A 19,586-nucleotide genomic window follows, 5' to 3' on the forward strand; every position below is an offset into this window, starting at 1 on the left:
TTTCTGTAAAATTATCAATCATTGATAAATTTTACCTGGGTCCGACCGGTTCCGTTGACGTCTATTTAAAAAAACAACTCTAAATATTGCAAAATCGTAAAATTCTGGTTACTCCCCTTTGATGATGCAAAATATGACGTAATTTCAAGGCCATTCTTGTGATATCTTTATCACAACATGAAAACAAAATCGGCATCATTAAAAAGTTTAAATCTTCACCTTTAAGACACAAACAAGAAAAAACACGGGGAGACTCGGGTTCATTGAAAGTTTATTGTTTAAAGTTGTCCGACGCAAGGTATATGTCGGATGCATGGTTAACTCACCCTATATTTATTGCGCACAAAATGTTGCGTTCTTTTCTGGATTTACTTCTCCAAATTCGTTGTTGTGGAAATAGTAAAAATATGTTAGGAATACATGGTTGATAATATTTTGAAATGGCAGTTTGAAAAATACGGAGAAATAGATCGAGAAACACCTTTTGTGCACAATAAATAACACTCAGTGGGTGGCAGTGTAGTTCTTTTTCAGACCAGCAAGCTACAAATCTGCGTGCAACTAACACATACTCATCTTTTCGAAAGTTTCAATCCACCGGCAAGTGCTGGCGTCTCCATACGAGTGAAAAATTCTTGAGAGAGACGTTAAACAACAAACAATCAATCGAATGTTTCATGAAAATAGCTATCTCGATGCAAGGGTGTTCGATTTATAATAAAGGAAAATGGGCGAAATCGTGAGCAAATGTGGGCCAGATGAAGGGATAAAAAGTAGTTGTTTGTGTGTACTGTTTCCTTTATTATTCGCACATGGGTTTTTAAATTATCAAGAAAGAATGAATTTGTTAATTGTAAAGTTATACTTAAAGGGTATAAAAAGAACATTCGGATATATAAGATACATCAAATATATTAATGGGGTTTTTAAAAACTGATAATACTCGGTAAAATTGTAAATTTTAGTCACTGTGAAATTTTCTATTACAATATAAATTAAGAAAATATTGATTTCTTGATTACAGGAATGCTGGTTTTACATTTGTATATGTTTTTGGAAGACAGCTCATAGCTTTTGATTTTGGTTTTTGTTGACATTTAAATTTAAACTTTCGGGTATTGGTGAAAGTTGAAGAAACTGGATGCTGATCTGAAAAACAGCTACGAAATGAAGTTGTTGCTGTTGTAGCAGAAGGATTGTGATCAAGTTTGACTCTAAATTTGAAGCCCTTCACCGGTAAATGGTGACGTCTTCAAATGAGTGAAAAATTCTCGAACGGGACGTAAAACATCAATCAATCATTTGTGTCCTACATTGATAAGCTTAATCAAGATCTCGATGTTCTTTGGCAAAGACCAAGTGACAAGAGCGAACTGAAGTACGATAAAATAGATGTTGGAAAGAACACACTTGCAGACAAAATTAAGAATCTCTCTCTCAAAAAAAGCCGGACTATCACAAGTTTACACAAACCACTGTTTGAGGGCAACATCTATAACTGATTTAGACAGATCCGGATTCGATGCCCGACAGTCAGAGAGCAGTATTAGTTCTTCAGCTCACGTTTGTGACACGAAGTTAGACATTGCAATGTCTATTTCAAAGGTAATTACAGGCCTAGGGGATTCAGTTATTGGTATGTGAACTTATAAATATTATCAAAATAAAATATTTATAATATTAAACCTTACATCTTATTACTTGTAAATACATAAACATTTTTTTTAATTTAGCGGAAAAAAGAAAGTACATCTTAAGCTTAAGTGCCAACTCTGCTTCCATACTGCCGCCCCAGAATGTGGATGGGGAGGATGATTTCACATTCGATGGTATGTACACTAAACTTGTCCATTTTTTAATTTAACAATAATACTCTGCAAATAAATTTTTATTTTTATAATATTTTTCAGACATGGATTTTCTTGAAATAACAAATTCTCAAGAACAAAGAATGTTGGAACAGTTCTCACCAGTGAAACAAGGAAAACAGCCATGAACTGTGAGAAAGTTTATATACCTGCAGACACAAAAAATATTACATTCCTATCAAAGTATAAATGAAAAAGAAAACAAGAATCTGAAAGTTCAGCCAACTCCAGTTATGAATTTTCAAGGAAGTACAGTGAACGTCAATTACAATTACACTACATACTACCAAAATCATTATATTTTTAATGTTAGACTAATTAAAATATGTACGAACTTTATTTTTATTAGGCCCTATCTTTTCAAAAAAAATGTCATAAAACATAAATCGCATGGCTTCTTGGGCGACTATACCAGAATTTTGCCCCTCGGTGACAGGGATACAGGAAGGCATCGTGTTATATAACACTCCGGGGCCTTCCTGTCACCTCGGGGCAGATATTCTGGTATGTTACCCCCGAATCCATTACATATATATGTGTGAGGGAGAGAGAGGGTGTGTGTGAGGTAATGGCCGACTTTATATAAAAGCTGCGAGTTAGGCCATGCCAAGTTTTTTTCCTCTGTTTAGCGTCGACCCCCCCCCCTTTAAAAAACGTCCTTACCTATTCGCAAAAACACAAGCCAAATAATAAAACACGGACTTCATATATTCTAATCTGGGGTGTAAAAAACAAAGGCGCACGCGGACACTAAACAAAGAAAAAACTTGGAATGACCTTATAAACCGTAATGCACAATTCTTAAGCTCCCGCGGAATGTAAATTGTGAAATATAAAAATAGAGGAGCTGAAAATTAATTTCGAAGTTGGAATGAAAGAAAAAGTGAGCAAGCTCACATACCCCACGCTCCCCCAAAACCCGACAATGCAACACGTAATGAATAGCACAGTGCATTTTAAATACACAGTATAATTCAAAAAGTGGCATTACTTGCAAAAAATCATCACATCAAAACTTCTTGCATATAAGGACATTCAAATCTTTGTACGTTACAAATTTAATTGGGCTAAAGTTTCTAGATACAAATAATGGAATCAAAATTTCTTGGTAATATACAAATCTATACATTATGTCTGAAATACCTACAAAGTTTCAGGAAATTCAGTGCAGGAGTTATGCTGACAAACTGTTATTTAAATTCCTCAGTGATTTCGATCTGTTAATGAGTGTAAGTCCATGTCCAACACATGACAATTTACAAATTTAAATAATTGATGGAAACAAAATTATGATGTCGTCATATGAATTTGTTTATATACTGTACTTATGAAATTGTTTCAGGAAAAGCACCAATGGGGGGGGGGGGGGACTATCAAAGATTGTGTGTGTGTGTGTATGTGTGTGTGTGTGTGTTAAATCATTAATATTTTGATCTATTGGGGTCTTTTAAGGTCATAAAATATTTCACATAAAATTTCATTACAAAAGCTGATTCCAGTGGATTGCCTTATTACCTAGCTTGAAAGTTTCTTCAATAATAGGCAAAACTCTTAGGGCAAATATAATAGAATCGAAATTTCCTGGTAATATGCACATCTACACACAGTGTACTAAATATCTGCAAAGTCTGACCAAATTCTGTGCAGCGATTTCAGAGTTGCGCTGACAAACTGTTCATCTCTATATTCAAGATATTGTCAAAAATCTAAGTTGAAAAGTGCCAAAATTCCCAGAAAAATAAGGGAATCGGAATTTCCTGGTAATATGCACATCTACACATTGTGCCCTAAATATCTGCAAAGTTTGACCATATTCTGTGCTGCGGTTAAGAGGAGTTGCGCTGACAATCTGTTCATCTCTATATTCAAGATATGGCCAAAAATCTAAGTTGAAAAGTGCCGATATTCCGACAAAAAAATAAAGGAATCGGAATTTCCTGGTAATGTACACATTTACACATTGTGTCCTAAATATCTGCAAACTTTGACGAAATTATGTGCAGCGGTTTATGAGGAGTTGCGCTGACAAACTGTTCATCTCTATATTCAAGATATGGCCAAAAATCTAAGTTGAAAAGTGCCGAAATTCCCAGAAAAATAAAGGAATCGGAATTTCCTGGAATTATGCACATCTAAACATTGTGTCCTAAATATCTGCAAAGTTTGATGAATTTCTGTGCAGCGGTTTACGAGGAGTTGAGCAAAAAAAAAAAAAAAAAAAAAAAAAACAGGACTGACGGGTCAAAAACATTATACCCCCCGAAACTAGTTGCGTGGGTATAAAAATAGTGGACTAGTATCCAAACAAATATTTTCCAGTGAAATTTAAACCACACAACGGCAAAACTAAAAATAGCTGTTATGAAGAAATTAATTAGGAGCTGTAGGTAGAGCCTGCAAAGATGGTTTGTTTTCATACTTCAGAAGAAACTTTAAGCTTTTTCTACTGGATTAAACATTCTTTTGTATCACAATATAAGAAAACTTGATAGAACTGATGTGAAATAGACAAAAAAAAATAGGAAGACCTCGATGGTGGGAAATCGATTCGATTCCACTATAACTAATTGACCCAGCTCAAGAAAACTTGCTATACAATGTCACTATTTTCGTATCAACCGAGACGATACGATTCCACGGACACTATCATCGAAAATTTTCAAGATGACATTTTCCAATCTTGAAACCGTTCACGGTAGCTCAGTCGGTAGAGTGCTTGCTCCGTGATCGGGAGGTCGTGAGTTCGAATCTCGGCCGCGACTGACCTAAGTCGATAAAAATGGGTAGCAACTGTTCCTTCGCCATGCGCTCGGCTCTTTGAAGTGCATCAAACTTTGCAGATATTTAGGACACAATGTGTAGATGTGCATATTACCAGGAAATTCCGATTCCTTTATTTCGGATGGGACCTTAAAAACCGAGGCCCCGTGTCACGGCAGGCGTTGGCACGTTAAAGATCCCTCACTGCTCAATGGCCTGAGTGCCGAGTCAAGGTCAAAATTTGAAGCCCTTCACCGGTATATGGTGACATCTCTATATGAGTGAAAAATTCTCGAATGGGACGTTAAACAACATACAATCAATCAATCAATCCAATCCTGAAAGGTTTAGTATCTAGGATAACCTGGAGGAAACTCTGGTTAAAGATGTCCATTCGGACACGACTACGACGGATCCACCTACGGAAAAAGAAGTAAGCAATAACCTAGAATCAGTATTTACTGTTACTCATTTAAAACAACAACGGAATCGCTTCCGTGGTTTTCCAAGAGGTTTTTGTACTTACAAGAAATAGTCAATCCTTGTGCTGATAATTGTAATTAAGTAATATGTATTGAAATGCTGTACTTACAAGAAATAGTACTTGTGCTGGTCTTTTTAATTACGTAATACATATTAAATGACGTGTAAACCTGCAATGCACGTGAAGAAATCCTTAAAGCTTAAATTTTTTAATGTTAGTGGCTTAACTAACAAAGAGGGAAGCAAATTTTGCATCGCCACGCGTTATTTTTTGCAATGGAGGATTGTAGAATCTCCCCCCCCCCCCCTTGCATTAGGATACACGGTAGTAATATTTTGATTATCAGTATTTCTTACATATACAGTGTTAAACTTTCTCAACTACAATATATACAAAAACATGTATTGTAGATTATTTCGCATACAAATAATTTGTACCTGCTTGATATTATATAATTCTTGCTTGTTATTTGTGATGCCTGAAAGGACCCTGGTTTAAATATAAAAAACCTGATTTGGAAATAAAGAATTCTAAAAACACAATAAAACAATTTATTGTTGTAAAAACATTATTATTAAAACTAAAAGAAACATGCATAGGTGTTTCCATGACATACGCGTAATTACATGGACAAAAAATTGTCCATGCATTGGTCCATCATCCTTTTCCGGAGCCTTGACCTTTCTGCAGATGCTAAGTAAACTTCGTGGGCTTCTCGTGCCAGCTCGGATGTCGTCTTCTTTTTAGGCGGTTCTTCCCGATTCTCCTCATCGTCATCGCTCTCTAGAGGAATCGCTCCGCGGCTTTTTTCACCTTGTATTTCATATACATCAACTTCATTGCTTGCATCAACTTCATCGCGGCCCCTTCAGCTGCAGCAGGGGCGGATCTAAAAGAAGGTGGCCTTCCAGCCCCATTAGGCGCTTCATCTTCAGCTGCAGTAGAGGCAGATCTTAAAAATGGCGGTTTTCCAGCACCAGATGGCGGCGCCCCTTCGACTGCAGAAAAGGCGGATTTTACAAGTGGCGATCGGCGAAGTCCATGTTGTGGCGCCCCTCCATCTGCAGCAGAGGCAGGTACTACGAGTTCCATGCGCATGCATTTGTAGGGGAAAGTAAAAAAAGAACTTATATCTCTTGACTGATCTAGCTTTTCCAGTGAAATGGTGATGTCTTCCTCAAAATAATGCAAGTTAAGCTAAAACGAATCTGATCAGCCCTCTGATGGAGGATCGTATCACTTGATCATATAAATAATAATAACATTAGAAATGCATGTAGTTACCTTTCTTTTTCTTTTATTGGCGTATTCTTTCGCGCTGTACCTGGATTCACTTCCTTTAATGGACAAAACGAGAGATTTCAATTTTTCATTTACACCCCCCCCCCGCCCCCCCCGGTTTTGAGTTTCTGGACCTGATATGCTAATCTTCTTGTAATTTTCTCGCAAGATTTCGCTGCGTACACAAGCTGAACCTTGGCGGGTAAATGAACCTGTACAGCGGTTTTAACTTCTTTATATATTTGAGGCCAGTTCCTAAGATTTTTAGAATAACTGAATTTCTTGTGTGGATACCTCCACGTGGCTTAGTTTCTCTATTATATAATGTACTATAAGTGAAAAAATACTAGGGTATGTATAATTTTCCACACTATGAAAAATAATTCATAGACAGAGGCTATTTCAGAGGAGTAGTGAAATAAAGGGAATATAAATCAAGTGAAGCTTTTAAAAAATTGAAAACTGATATACATGCGTGGATAATGTTAGTAACTTTTTCCACTGTTTATGGTAATCATGTTAGACTCCTCTCCTCACTCTGTTAATCAAACAAGATGCCTTATAAATCACTCTTGATAGACATATCATCTAATATTAGCCCCCTTTCCATTGTTTTCATAACCTTAAGTTGGTCAGTGTTTTCTCATTGCTTCAGATCTCATCCAGTTAATACGTTCTTCGTTCACAATGATATACTGTTGTTATCACAGGCACTGTGATGGGAAGACTAGCTAGAAAACCACAGTCTCGAAGGTCCTTGCAACTTCGAATTTTGTGAATACAGTCTGGTATAATTCTTCAGAATTGTTTACAAACCTGAGATGCCCAGTTGGTACACATAACATCATGAAACTTCTAATGTCGGTTGTTTCGTTTATGGAAAGATCTGTTATCTTTGAATAGTCAGGATTTGTTTCCACTAGTTTGAACGATTATGCCATAAGTATTGTTTTTTAAACACGTCTGGATTATTATTTGAAATATTACAGTTATTGGCCATGGTTTCAGATATTCCTTAACACTGCGAATGCAAATTACTTAAAGATGAAATATGAAGATAACGACTGTCATCATCAAAATACACATTGGGAGCATACCTTTGAAACATCAGAGGTGGGATCAGGTGACATGGAGAAGTAAGCATCACCTGTCATCCCGTCAATTTGTCATGGGGCGCACTTGCTTCGTAAGTCGGGTCAAGCCAGTTAATACTTCCGGAAACGGGCAAGTTACTTGTTTCAAACATTTTTAGGCCGCCGGGCGGTGAAGTAGCCCGGATCGCCCGAAAAATTTCGAGCGGGCAGATGAAAAGCAATATGGCGGAAAACAAAGGTAGAAATTTACTTGATGGCGAAATATTCTTTTTTTTTTTTTTTTAGCATTTGCAGTAGTTTCATTTTCAAAGAACATGCAGTACTGAGGTAATAAATAACTTTTACAACGTTGTTTCTTTTTTAATTTTAAAGTTACTTTTCGGACAATATCTCAATTTTTAAGGTCTCCTCCGTAAGACCAGTGACTTTCACTTCTAATGCCGGGTGCTTGGCGAAGAAAAAAAATCACTACTTATGTTAACGTCTTAAGGTTGAAGCGGCGCAGCGAATCAAACCAGGCCTCCCGTTCACGAAGAGAACGCCCTACCATTAGGCTACCGCAACCTGTAAAATTAAACTTTGAGAAATACAGAAGTAACCTATGTTGGCAACATTATAAGTGCTAATGGTTCCCATCCAGATCCAGAAAAGGTCACAACAAAGGAGATACCACCGCCACCATACAAAGAGGGAGTGAAACGATTACTAGGTTTCGTGCAATATGTCAGTAAATACGTCCCAAGAATGATCCAGGTCGATGCCCCGATCAGGCTTAAAGGTAAAAAACCTAGATGAGCTCACTTCTTACCTCAGTCTCACTTTTGGAACATGAACAACAGTCAGGGTTGTGGATAACCACTCGCCCACTCGCAAATGCGAGTAAAATTTGCTGTGGGCGATTAGATATTTAAAATCTGGTCGCCCACATGGCGATCGATTTTTTTTCCGGAACATAATCACATTTCAGATTTATATTGTATGAACTCTACAAACCTAGACTTTTTGTGTCGCATGCAAGCATAGTCAAACAGTATTCTCTATTGAGAAGTTGATGGCTCGTTTTAATAATCCCCCTCAACTTCTCTACGAAAGGCCTTATAAAAGCAGTTCAGAAATTGACTAAATGAAGAACCAAAACCGGGTCCCACTTCGATCGGTGTTTTAGGATTGATGCATTATCATAGACATATTTTGGATGCACAGATGTTGGTTTGCAATGGAAATGCGATTAAAAATACCGATTCTGCTGACTTAAAAAACATTCATAACGGTAGAACACTTACTTGCGATATCTGTGTCACCGGATTCGTTTATTCATTCAAAACTGCGTTTGATCTCTAAAAAAGTCTAAAACTATTTCTCCGGATAACTATTTAACACTGAAACATTTAATCCATTTTATCCGGATAAAAAGTTTTGGACTTTCTTAGAAGTCAACCGGGTTCAAACAGAGTTTTGAATGAATAAACGAATCCGGTGACACAGATATCGCAAGTAAGTGTTCTATCAAATCCGCATTCAGAGCCAGTGGGCAGTGAGGGGTCTTAAGCATGCCAGGGCCTGTCGTGACGTGATACGGGGCCCCGGCTTTTAAGGTCTCATGCAGCTTTCACTTCAAGGTGCCAATGCTTGGCGAAGAAATTTAACAGTTGCTTCCCATTTTGTATCGATTTCGAAACCACAATTTTCCGATCACGGAGCGGGAGCTCTACCGAATGTTTCACCAACAAGTTTTCCATTTCCTGCAATGATTTTTCTGTAGGTTTTAGGATCCAAAATGGCACGAGTTTGCAAAAGAATGAATAGGTAATACAACTTGCAGGGTTTTCGGCAATGAATTTATAATGTAGATTAACCATACTGTCTCCAAGGTACCTTTTCTGTTATTTCATTTTATTGTGCGTGACTGTTTTTTTTTAACCCGCTGTGCTCGACTGTTATCGTCAGGCTCGAGAAATACTTTCACCCTCTACTGTAATCTTTTAACGCAACGATTTCGATGTACCCTTCTTCTAAAAACCAGACCAGTGTCTAAATTTGAATTTGTTCTATTTTTATCAAAGGGTGGTTGTCTGAAAAATCTTTTCACGCGGTATTTTTGAGGAGTTTAGAGGAAACTACCTTAGAAATGAATTGGCGATGCCTCTGCCTTTTGTGTTCTTGTATTTTTTGTTATACTCTGAATCAAAGTGTGGTGGAATACTCGTGTCTTAAAGTCATCATTCACTATTTGATTCTTCAAGAGCCTTCAGTTTTGGAACGTGGAGAACCAGTGGTTTTAGAATCTGCCTTTTTATTTATTCTTTACAGTCGTTTGTTGGATTTTTCGGCTCTTTTCTTTCGAATTCAGTTTTATTTTTATTTTCTCTGTCTCCCTCTAAGCTGTAGCCTTACCTCTGCCTACTTTTTTTTCTACCCATATTGCTTCGTCTAAATGCTTGATCGTTCGCAATATATATTCATTTGGAGAATTAGGGGTGTATTTCGCTTTAGGACAGCGCCTAGTAAGAATTTTAGGTCACCTATGTTTACTCAGGTTACCTATTGCTATATGTTTTCGTCCATCATCGTGCGATGTGCGTTTACATTTTCAGATTCCTCTCTGAAACCGCTCAACCAATTTCAACCAATTTTGGCATATAGCATCAATGGGTGAAGGGGAAAAAAAATGTAAATATCATGGTCCCGCCCTCCCCCATTCCCCTGGGCCGGAGGGGTGGGGCCAAAACCATTAAAATTAATGCAATTTTTAAAAATCCCTCCTATTACTACTAGACACCAAGCAGTCGAACTGTTGGAATGACTAAGAATTGAGCCCTATTCCAAAATTGTGAAATTCATGGCCACAGGGTCTGTGATTCTGGTGCTAGGGCGAGGCTATATTGATCATATAGTAAAAATGCATTAATTCTTTAAAAATCTTCTCCCCCCTGTACATAAAGAAGATAAACTAGGTGCATGGTTATGATGACCAAGGGTGCCTCCTCCAAAATTGTGGCCCCAGGGTAAGGGGTTTTGCGGGAGGGGGGGGGGGGGCTCTATTGATTATATAGTGAAGTGCATTATTTCTTTGAAAATCTTCTTCTCTGCTCCTAGGTATTTAGCAGATATACCAAGTAAATAGTTATAATGAGCAAGGGTGCCTCTTCCAAAATTGTGAATATCTTGACAAAGGGGAATAACTTCGCTCAGTAGAATACAAATTAATAGAGCCCTGGACCAAAACACTTGATCAGATGTTCAAAATTCTAGTTAAAATACCATTGCTTATTAAAACTTTTACTCTGTTGGCCTCCAATATGCCCAGGAGCAGAGAAGATTTTCAAAGAAATAATGCAATTTTACTACCGATTTAACACGGTCCCAGGGTTCTCCACAAGGGGTTTTACCATGGCGGCCCGCCATGGTTAAATTTATGTGCGCCATGGTTAAACGAGCTGCGCCATGGTCAAAATCGGCGGCCGCCATGGTTAAATTTTTATTGCATTTCAGTATTGACACCTACTTCTAAATGACTTGAGTAGTTAATTGTGTTTATACTACGACAGCCTAGCCGTGCACCTCGCATGCCTCGATAGAAAGTGGACTGTGCTAAACAAACAAGGTCGTTGATCGGCGACAGTGCAGTGAAGCGTGACAATGGAGAGTCAATCAGCTGATGATTAATATCTTGAGAGTTAATTATCCTTTACACATGTAATTTCGGGGAATTCCAACGTGTTCACTATAAGACAACAGATTTACAAAAGATGACATAACGAGCAATAACAACATGATAATTGACAAGCGTCCGATTCAAGTTTCTCTGTCCAAACAAAGTTAACCCTTTCAAAATTCCCTGTTCTTTGTATCTAATCAATTCCTCATGCCTTGTTTTTAAGTATTAACTTTTTTTTTATCTTTTTGATGAAATGTATACAAGTGCCAATCGCCGTCTTAGTTTTAGAGTTACCTCCCGTCTTTATGAAACGTCGCGTGGCACTATTTTTAGCACTGGGGCACGTGGAGAAGTAAACAATGGAGGAAACTCGGCGAAAATGCAATATGTAGAAAAAAAGAACGTTTAGAAAAAAAAAGCAGAACAGAGAAAGCAATATTACAGTTATGTCAATAAAATTTATGCCCCTGGTTATATAAACTTAATAATTAAGTTACTTTACCATGCATGCCATCAGTAAGTTTTCATAGACCATGCAGTTAAAACTTTATAGGCAGCTAGGATGTTGATGTTCGTTCGTCTGTTCATTTGTGCGTCTGTTAACTTTTTTTTCCAAATTACTACCCATTCATCAGTTTTAGTCATATTTAATAAAACGTTTCATACAACAGGCAACATCAATTCTGTATATCAGTTTTTGAATAATGTTGCCATGGTTACTCTATCAAAATATTTTTTTGAAATTCCTTCAAAATGTTCCTATAGTTTTGGGCCAATTTTGGTGTATTTGTAAAGTAAGATAAATAATCATTTTAATTTTTATTTATATTTTTTTAACTTAAAAAAATTATTGGTTATTTCAACTTTTTGTGTTGCAGTGGTTAAGTTTTGTGAAATAAATCATTAATTAATGAAGGTTAGGAAGTCTAACATGCATTCGTGTTTTCGGTCATATTTCCTTCGCGCAGCTTCCCCCATGGTTAAATTTTGAAATGTGGAGAACCCTGGGTCCTATCCTAACCTCAAAACCCATGACCCAGGGCTATGAAATTTTAAAATTTGGAAGAGGCACCCTCATCATCATAACTATGCAATTACTTGATTGATTGATTATGTTGTTTAACGTCCCATTCGAGAATTTTTCACTCATTTAGAGACTTCACCGTATGCCGGTAAAAGGCTTCAAATTCAGACCTATACTCGGCACTCAGGGCCATTGAGCAGTGAGGGTTCTTTATCGTGCCAACGCCTACCGTGACGCGGGACCTCGGTTTTTAAGGTCTCATCCGAAAGACCCGTGACTTTCACTTCTTGGCGAAGGAACAGTCACTACCTATGTTTACGTCTTGGGTGTGACGCGGCGCGGCTAACGAGAATCGAACCCGGGCCTCCCCATCACGAAGCGAGCGCCATACCACAAGGCTACTGTGACCGGTTAAAGATTTTCACAGGATTCACACATTTTCATTTTATTATCATTAAGGAGGCTGGGGGGTCAACAAATTAACCATCAGATATAACTTAATATTTTAGATATGATATCTTAAGCTGTCAACTATCATTTGGCAAACAAAAATTTCATACATTTTAGTTTCAAAATTTGATCATTTTTGAATATCTTTATATGGAGCTCTTCTTCTAAAGGAGATCAATATAGTCTGAAAATGGCCACAACCACCCAGCCCTCTTAAAGTCCCCCCTCCCGAAACACCAGAACCCTTGGGACCACAAGTTTTAAAACAAATGGAAGAAGATTCCTTGCTCATCATAACCATCAATTTTGTTTATTTGCTCAATACCCAGAAGACAGGACCATTTAATAGAAATAATACAATTTCACCACATTATTAACAAAGCCCCGCCCTTACACCAGAACATCTGACCCAGGGGCCATGAAACTCACAATTCTGCAAGTAGCACCCTTGTTTATCATAACTATACACTTGTTTCTTTGCTTTATATCCAGGAGTAGAAAAAATATTTTGAAAGAAATGCGTTTTCACTATATAATCAATAGCCCCCCTTCACCAGAACCCCCGACCCTGGGGCCATGAATTTCTTGGAAGAGGCATCCTTGCTTATCATAACCATCCACTTAATTTTGAAATAACACACAGGAGCTGAGAAGAATATTTTCAAAGAATCGATACATTTTCACAATATAATCAATAGAGCTCCGCCCTAACACCAGAACCCCTGACCAAGGGCCCATGAAATTCACAATTTCTGAGGAGGCAGCCTTGCTCATCTTAACTAATACTTAATAGCCAGGAGCAGAGAAGATTTTTCAAAGAATCAATGCATTTTCATTATATAATCAATAGACTAACACGAACACCTGACCCGTGACCTCGGTTTTTAAGATCTCTTCCGAAGGACCCGCAACTTTTACTTCAAAGTGCCGAGCGTTGGCGAAGGAACAGCTGCTACCCTTTTTTTTTATCGACGGTCAGTCGCGGCCGTGATACGAACACACGACCTTCCGATCACGGAGCGAGCACTCTACCAACGGAGCTACCATAACGGCAAAAGAATTATCGTATTTTCTCTATATAATTAATAGAGCCCCCACCCTAACACCGGAACCCCTAATCAAGGGGCAGAAATTCACAATTTTTGAAGAGGCAGGCATGCTTATCATAACTATGTATTTATTCAATACCCATGAGCAGAGAAGATTTTCAAAGATTTAATGCATTTTCACTATAAATAATAATAGTAATCAATAGTGCTCCGCCCTCACACTAGAATCCCTGACCCAAAGGGGCCATGCAATTCACAATTTTTGAAGAGGCAGCCATGCTCAACATAACTATATACTTAGTTTGTTTAAAAAAGGAGCAGAGAAAAAGATTTTCAAAGAAATAATACAATTCGATGAAGTCGATAAAAAAATAGGTAGCAACTGTTCCTTTGCCAAGCGATCGGCACTTTGAAGTGAAAGTTGCGGGTTTTTCGGATGAGACCTTAAACACCGAGGCCCCATGTCACGGTAGGCGTTGGCACGCTCACTGCTCAATGGCCCTGAGTGCCGAGTAAAGGTTTACATTTGAAGCCCTTCACCGATATACTGTGACGTCTCTATGTGGGTGAAAAATTCTCGAACGGGACATAAAACAATATACAATCAATCAAGAATGTTCGGATCGCCTCTGTCGACCATTATAAGAAGTTTTGGACAATGTTGTGTCATAGAAGAGTGTGGCAGGACAGTCGATATGTAGAGCGAAAAGCGCGAGCCATTCATCTTGACATTCAACGAAGAAGATTCGTGTGGCAGTCCGTTGGACCCACAACAGAACAGCCTAACATGGGACATATGTGGCAGTGACTCTGTAAGTTGACTTCACTTTAATATTTCTTGTAGACATAGTATACGTAATAAAGAACAAGGTGGGATTGGCTCTACTTTGGGGATCGAGGCCTCCACGTGGATAGAACTAGAAACATTCTTATAACAATCGAGTGATAAAATAAAAAAAAAAATTATTTGAAATCACTCTTTGTAACATTAACTCATGTCTCCATTATAAACATGTAATTTATAAACGAATCGTAATTCAAATGTACATTTATACAGTAAAGTACACTTCCGGGATGCAATGTAGAAAATATAGAATGTTAATTTTAATAATATATGTTATTCTAGAAACCAGTTTTCATAATTGATAGAAATCAAAACACGAGGGGAAGAGAGAGATAGAGAGAGAGAGGGATCACTCTTTAACAAAGGCTAACGTCCCCATACAAACGTGATGTCAATATGAATCCTAACTCAAATGTACATATTAACATATACAGCAACGTATACTTTCGGGATGCTCATGTAAAAATATTAAAAAAATATATTATAAATTTCAAAATATGTATATTTCTAGATAACAGTTTTCATAATTGATAGGATTTGAAACACGAGAGAGAGGGGGTCTAATGTCAGCTACTGTAATGTCAACGTTTTGGCCCGAAGAAAGAGGGTTTTCATAACTGAAGGGGCTCAGGTCTGCTAGTGTAAATGTCATAACAAGGGTAAGCTCTCACAAGTATCTGAGGGCTAGTTCTGTTGCTCCCTCTATAACACACATCTGTTTAGGGATCATCTCATTTGTTGCCAGCATATCCTCACTTCTATTCAAAAATCTGTTGTAAAACTTTTTTTTATTATTTTAAATACAGTATGGATACTTTACCGTACACTCCTAAAGCATCAAGGACACAGGATAGTGAACGGAGGCGTTCTAGTGCGTTCAAACTGGAACTACCAGGTGACAATTCTGTGTCCTTCAGGATTAGGGAGCAAACTGGTATTACAAGGTGACGATTCTGTGTTCTCCGGGATTAGAGAGATGTCGATTGTAAAGGACTGATACCGAGCAAGAAACCAACGCCTTAATAAAACTGTCATAATAGAGCGAGCTCTGTGCTTACTGGAAGCGAGTGACTTTACAGAATTTATTGGATTCAATGCCATGGACATTCCAGCATATGACGGAAAACACGTACATTTTTTGGGTACAGATCGCACCATCTCTCGATTTTTGAATTCTGTTCAGCACCACAGCGCCGTTGTCAGCAGCAGCTTGTGTTTAGACAGGACAGAGTTCTTATTTGTTGGACGGTGACAGCGATTCATTTGTCGTTGAGTTCTGGACATTCATTGTCGCCGAACAGTTCAATTTATTTGCCAAATAGGACTTTCCTGTCCAATGTACTATGGACCCATGCATGCCTTAGCACAGGATTGTTATAGATATTGAGACTGCAGGATGTCTGGGCTTCATTTCTCTGCGTGATGACTATCAGCGTAATCTCAGGAGGAAATTCATAAGGACTGTTTCTGACACGAAAGACTTTGTGTGTGACAATGCTCTACGAAGGGAAATGGGGACGTTCATTGAGACGGATGGAAACAGGCATTTTGACTGACGCCCGGCATGGATGCAGGCGAAGGACACAAATGTGTTCATTGGCCATTTGCTGACACAGTTATTCACGAGGAGCACATAACCAAAGCCGACGATCCGTGCACCCAAAGATATGAACTTCCAGGAACACGTAGACTGTATCAGTTTTTAGCTGACCTGGGCTTAGCTCAATTAAGCTTTTCTAATCACCTGTTGTCCGTTCGTCTGTCCGTCTGTAAACTTTTCACATTTTCAACTTCTCAAGATTCACTGGGCCAATTTTAACCAAAGTTGGTATAAAGCATCCTTGCCTGAAGGGGAGATTAAATTGTCAAAATGAAGGGCCGAGCTCCCTTACAAGGGGAGATAATCAAGAAAAGGCAAAGCTATGGTGGGGTCATTAAAAATCTTCTCAAAAATTCCATTCACAGCCATGCACACAACAGGAATGCCAGTGTCAATAGTTTCATTCCCGAGGAAAGATCCGAGACCAGGAACCAAAACTACAGGTGGCATGCAGCAAAATCTTTGGAAAAGGAAATTAACAGAGTAGCAAGGGGTCCCAGAAAACATCATGAACATTCCTGGCACGAGGAGCTCGTTAATAAAGTGCAATCGATCCAGACACATGTGCAGTATTCCATGCGTAACTGTGAACATGATCCCAGCATTCTACGGGCGCGGTTGGACAACATATTCCAATTGTTTGGAAGCAAGTCGGTGCCATCTTGATCGGAGTTATGAGCCTAGCAAAATTGATTATACCATAGTAACTTGCAGATCCGGACCCAGAAAAAATTCTAAAGAACGCCATTCACAACACCATCGTTTACAAGTCACCAAGAGACAACGTATAGGCTATGGACAATCGTGGAATCGTTCAAAAACACCCTAAATATGTTCCATGACAAACGTATTCGTTTTGGGGACGATTCCTATGAAATGAGAACCGGACTTGCTATCTGTCATTGGAATGAGACTATTGACCACCACTCTACTGGTACATATCAGTATCGTACCGGGAAGACGAAGAAGATTTTAGGACCACGTATATTTCATTACCGTGACGAGATACATGTATGGCGCCGTTTTCCGATGCAGCTAAGTGACAGAAACTGAACACATTTCAGTGAATGGCGTTTTGAGTAGTGTAGATTAAAAAAAAAACAAAACAACGAAAAATATGTTCTACAGGAGGCACGTGGCTAGAGCTGGAAACATCAGGAAATTACGAATTTATTTATAGGAGTAAAAATGAACTTCCTTTGCATTTCAATGTGTATACGGATTATTGGCCTCTTGGGCTTAGGGCCCTCCGGGTAAATAAAATCAGTACTGATTAGACCACTCCTATTAAGGTAAATGTACGGTAAAAAAAAAAAGGGGTCTTTAAACGAGGCATTAGCATCACGAAATTCATCATCTTTTATGATGTCAATTTGCTGTTTTATTGCGGACTTTGTAAGTACCTGTTTAAAGCATGTCTCGCGTGTTCTAGAACGAGGTTGCCTTGCAATCTTGTCCATCTTGCTTCCGAACACTACGCAGAAATAAATAATTTCAATCAGACGAACTGCATCAAACAATTTTAACACCTTTGCCGGATTTGCGTTGCTTCTAATTGTTTCTCTGTAATTAATAAACTGCTTTTTTCTCTAGCTCTCCTGCGTCCAAAATCTCCATATTTGTTTATCGAAGAACAATAACTCGCACTGCGGTGAATTGATTTGTATAAGCATTACCTCCCCCCCCCCTTTCCACACACACACTTTCACGTGACGTGTACTATATGTAGGCCAGAATTTCATTGAAATATTGTCAGAGGTAGGGTAATGACATTTTCCTTAGTGAATGTCAACAGTTTGTTTCAAACGCAGCCTGAATATTAGTGTCTTTATTCCTACGAACAGTATTCAAGCTCAAAAGTCCATTAAACAATACAAATTTATGAACAGAGCAAACACGGACCTCTAAAACATCAGAGGTTGGATCAGGTGCTATGGAGGAGTGAGCATCCCCTGCCGACCGGTCACACCCGCCATGTGCTCCTTGTCATGATCGGGTAACATAAGTTTTCCGTTTTGTTGTCCTTCGTATTGTTTTCTTGTAGTGCTGTGTTCCGGAGGCTTTAATACTGGATACTGCCTGGGCATCTGAGTGTCAGCTTCTTCAAACATCTTCAGTTCTTGTCTAGGAGACTTCCGAAGATACTAAAGTCTCTTATTTCATCCTACACTATAACCGGAAGTTGGTGTATTATGTCTAAAGTCTTAAAATTTCTTAAGGTAATTTACATGTACGAGGAATAAATGAGTGGTTTACAGTAAAGAGGCTTGGCCGAGCATACTTGAAAGGAAAAAAGTCTTTAGAGCGAATTGTGTCTTACTGAAGTTGGTTAATGATTGATAAATTGAAAAAAAAAATACTGGCTTAAAGTGGGGGTGCCTGAAATTGAGTTAAGAACCTTGTGGTAAAAATAATTGGGGGGGGGGGTGTCCTGTATACGAAACAAGTGCCTGTGGTCATATGCCTAATTTTTCATCATGTTAACTCGGCCCAATTTAGCAAGAGTTTGTCAAGACTTTCTCGCAAACAATCACATTAACCCACTGGAATGGTAACTGGACGGTAGGGTTTGAAGGCGTCGGAATGCTCAAGCTACTCTCGACCAACCATGGGCTGAGAAAAGTAAATTCACTGATGAACTTTATACAGGGGAGAATCAAGCCTATGACAGATGCGCGAGGAAGGCATAGCAGAAAATGAGATTTTTTTTTTTTTTCATTTTTGGGGATATCATCATATGAGTTTTAATAACTCATGAATTATTGGTCAAAATCAAATGAGATTTGGCTAATTTTTGGTCATTAACACAATTACTCTGATTCTACACACAAGTACTCTGAAGTTGATATTAAAAAGATGCTGGAGTTCCTCATTGACAACATTTATGTAGTCTTCGGAGACCAAGTCTTCCAACAAACTTGGAATTTGGATGGACACTAATTGTGCTCCTTCATTAACCGACCTGTTTTATATTCGTATGAAGCAAAATTTATTCAAAAACTTCTACATGAGAAGGAAACACTTGCTGTGGCCTTCAACTCGACATTCAGATACATAGACGACGTTTTATCAATTAACAATAATTTCCATTTATATGTCGACTCGATTTATCCCAGAGAATTTGAAGAAAGACACCAGAGTCTGCCACATCTGCTTCATATTTGTATGTTTTACCGAGTATAGACGACAAAAGCCAACTAACAACTAAATTGAAACTTATATTTACCATCGTCATCTTTCATTATTTATGTAGTATTATCACCTGCATAAAATTGTGTTTATGTCTCCCAACTTACTTGCTACTCAAGACCATGCTCTGAGTACGATCAGTTTTTAAACCGAGGCAGGCTACGCACACATAAGTTGATGTTACAGTCATTTCAACAGCCTCGTTTAAAGTCAGCATTCCGGAAAGTTTTATGAGATCGATCACTGTTCATTTATCTCCACCCTTTTTTCATTTAAGATATGTTT

The sequence above is a fragment of the Saccostrea echinata genome, unplaced genomic scaffold (genome assembly GCF_033153115.1).
Source record: "Saccostrea echinata isolate AGI-Se365-2 ecotype Australia unplaced genomic scaffold, CSIRO_AGI_Sech_v1 ptg000025l, whole genome shotgun sequence".
NCBI classification, from domain to species: domain Eukaryota; kingdom Metazoa; phylum Mollusca; class Bivalvia; order Ostreida; family Ostreidae; genus Saccostrea; species Saccostrea echinata.